The sequence below is a fragment of the Petaurus breviceps genome, unplaced genomic scaffold (assembly GCF_028583685.1).
Source record: "Petaurus breviceps papuanus isolate PSGF00001 unplaced genomic scaffold, PetGlider_PUasm1.0 128, whole genome shotgun sequence".
Classification (NCBI taxonomy): Eukaryota; Metazoa; Chordata; class Mammalia; order Diprotodontia; family Petauridae; genus Petaurus; species Petaurus breviceps.
The window spans coordinates 8047545-8050665 of NW_027185664.1; the positions used below are offsets into that span (position 1 = coordinate 8047545).

At 39.4% G+C, this 3121-nt stretch overlaps 1 pseudogene; it reads right to left on the reverse strand.

The window, feature by feature from the left end:
• Window positions 1–988: 988 nt before the first annotated feature.
• Window positions 989–1677, reverse strand: LOC138172304 (dnaJ homolog subfamily B member 4 pseudogene; annotated as a pseudogene).
• Between the last annotated feature and the right edge of the window lie 1444 nt (window positions 1678–3121).

Consider the following 3121-nt stretch of genomic DNA (forward strand, 5'->3'; position numbering starts at 1 on the left):
TTAAAGAATTACATTTACAATAATTTAAAGATGACTGTTTTATTCATTTTCTCTATAGATCTTTTTTGTATTCAGTAGGGCACTTATTAATGAAGTCTCTTGAGTTCAAAAGGTAGAATGTCTTCTTTTTGTTCCTTGATGCTCTAACTCCCTGAGACTTCTATGACAATTGACACAGACTCTTCTGTTTCAATTAAATGCAATGTGTTTACTGAGCATCTTCTCTGTGCTCAGCACTCTTGCTAGTTGATCTTGGAGGTGGGGCTAGGGCATGGAAGAAAGTATTTTGAATCCTTATGAAGGCTAAAAAAACCCCCAATATAGAGGCAAGGCTCTAAGTCAGATTAATGAGAGAATAACACTAGGGAACATATGATTATGGTATACGTCCAAAGAAATTGATACAGACAGTAAATGTTATGAAAGTTAGGAGATGGGAGAGAAACCTGTAGGTTGGACTAGATAAGCAGGCATCACAGAAGAGTCAGAATCTAAGAAGAAGAACACAAGTCTTTGATTGCTTCAGATGTTTGAGTATAATGTACAGTATGAGTAATAAACAAAGTCAATTAGAGACTTTAAGACAAAAAGCAAATATAATCTGATAAAAACAAATTGGGATCCACTAGTGCAGTGGTTTCAAATTGTGCTCAAGGGATTCCTGGGGGTCCTTGAAACTGTTTCAGGATATCCATGTATTTTCTTTTTTTTTACTTGAATATTTGAGTACTTTATTAGCAATATATACATTAGCTTCACAAAACAACTAAATATTACACGTAAGCAAAATTGTGAATGAAATTTCTGGTTAAGAAGAAAATAAAATACAGTAAGTGATTTTCCTCTCCATATTTAACTGAAAATTCCCTTTTGTCCTTTATTTGACCCTCTCTATTCATGCATATCATTGAACCTTCACGGCATTCACCCCACTTTGTCTATGATATGTCTATTCAATGCCTTGCCAAAACCCTGGTAACTGAGTGCGTCATCCTCCTGGGAGGTCAGAAGATAACTTCTGAAGGACTTCTTTGGATGCTGAAGACAGGGTTTCTGGGAAGTTCGCCTCAAATTCTATGAGCAGATCACACAGCTGGTCAGGGATTTTTGGAAAGGGCAGTCCATAGCCTATAATTCTCCTCATTCCAGGTTTCACAGCTTCATTTATGGACATCGGGATGGTTCTTCCTTTGATTGTGGGGACATTGATGGAGCAGCCACACAAGGCCCCCCCAAACTGATTCAGACAGGATAGAGAATATTTGATCCATCCCTCTTAAATTGTGTGTGCTCTTTATCTTTAATGACAAAAACAATATCTGCTGGAATACTATTGGGCATTTCATCTCCTTCCCTTGGAAAAGTGATTTTTGTTCCTTCTTTCCATTGTTTTTTTATTTCAATGCTGAGAATTTTGTCCTCCAAACACTTCTCCCATCAGGGTTCAGCCTTTTTTGGGAAATCTTCATCCGTTTGGTACAACCACTATACATTTCTTCAAGTGATACTTTAAGTTTATGGATAACTGGGGGTTCTTAACTGGGTCGGTATGAACCCAGAGTTCCTCTCCCTGGGACACCCCTTCATGCTGAAATCAAAGGCACTAAAAAGACCTCCATCTACTTCCATTTCTTCAGCATCTCTACTGTTAGCCATTCATCTACCAAAGAAGACTTCAAAAGGAATGGTAAGAGAATATCTCCCAGACCTTACCAAGTTTATATAATTAGGCCCGATCAATCCACCTGCCATGATAGTGAAAGAACTTGTGGGTGTAGCTGCTGAATCATTGCTAATCATCTTTGAAAAACTCCCTTTGAAAAAAGAGAGGTGCCAAAGAGAGAGAAGCTATCAAAGATGGTCCATCACACTATAGAAAATTGAGCATAATATTCCTACTGTGGTTGAGTCAGGAGAAGGCATGATGGTTCTAACTCAGGACCTTCCTGAAGTGCCAGAACAGAGGCCGGGCAGTGGTGGCATTATGAGTCAAAGATCAAAGTTTGAGGGAAATTGGGTAAGTCAGAGAAATAGCTTAGAATAGTGGTTGACTCACAGTAGACATTTAAAAATGTTTATTGATTGATTTATATACTATCTATTCCCTTCTGATTCACTACTTGAATCTTCATTTCAACTCTTTTGATTTGGGTTTATTAATAAAACCCAAGTAAAAACATTCCCAAGTCTCTTAGTTTGTACTTGCTTTGGTCCAAATTCAGATCAATTAATCAATTAATGTTTATCAAACACTTACTGCATACCAGGCAATATAATAAGTGCTGAGTATATTTAAGGCAAAACGTAAGAGTAAGGATTTCTACCTCAACTCCAATATGATCACAAAAGGCATAGATTTCCCCTATACTAGAGTCCCTCTATCATGTCACTCAACCCTGTTTGCCTCAGTTTCTCCTCTGTAGACTATGCTGACGAGGGGCATGGCAAGCCACTCCAGGCTCTTTTTCAAGAAAACCTAAAATGACTTTAATGGGGTCATAAAGAGTCAGACTTGACTGAAACAACTGAACAATAATTCAATCTAAGGTGAAAATTAGGTGCACACAAGTCCTCAGTGCGGGAGGAGTGTAGTGCTTTGGTCCTTGGATAAAACTGTGTGTGCCACATATGAAATGTATTGTTGCTGGTTGGAGAGCATGTCATTCCCTATGGAACTATTGACATGGCAGAAAGCCAGTCTGAGACTTTGATCATTCCAACAGCTGACCATTCCTTGGCGATCAAGGAAATAGTCCTTGAGGGGAGGAGGATCAAGATTTTTTCCCTCCTCCCATCCACCAGGGGATGACTTTGTGAATTCCAAAGGATTGGAAGATGTTGATGCCCATTAGCGTTTGTCACAGTACCCACTGGAACTGGTAGCACAGTTCTTAGAGCAGCAGTGGCTGCATTTGCATGAGCAGAAGAGACTACACCAAGGACAAATTAGACACACTGTGGAAAGGCTGCTGATGGAGTCTCCAAGGGCCCTGACATTTGGCGCCTAAATAGGGAGCTTTCTGAGGACTCTGTGAAGGAAGAAAAGGGCTTCCAGTAACGAAGAGCTTTGGATTTACTTTTTGTTCACAGGTGTTCTCTAAACTTGATCCCACTTTCCCCA